Source organism: Austrofundulus limnaeus, unplaced genomic scaffold (genome assembly GCF_001266775.1).
Source record: "Austrofundulus limnaeus strain Quisiro unplaced genomic scaffold, Austrofundulus_limnaeus-1.0 Scaffold79, whole genome shotgun sequence".
Lineage (NCBI taxonomy): Eukaryota > Metazoa > Chordata > Actinopteri > Cyprinodontiformes > Rivulidae > Austrofundulus > Austrofundulus limnaeus.
Window position 1 is genome coordinate 1,974,927 of NW_013952481.1, and position 275 is coordinate 1,975,201.

Below are 275 nucleotides of genomic sequence, written 5' to 3' on the forward strand. Positions count from 1 at the left end.
ACACMCTACACTCAAAAAATGAAACGTTACATCATCTAGTTGTACTTGAAAAAAATAAAAGTAAAAATACCTTAACAGAATATGACTTTGTTAAAAAGAAATTTCACTGATGAGAAAACAACTTAAGTAAAAATCATAAAACGTTTTACAAAAAACAGGACGTAAAAGTATTTTTACACTCTCTCTCTCTCTAAAAAATAAACTGTTATATTTACTGAACCAAAATGGTTCCATTAACCTAAGCTCAGAAAATACAGTATGTACAGTATATTGCC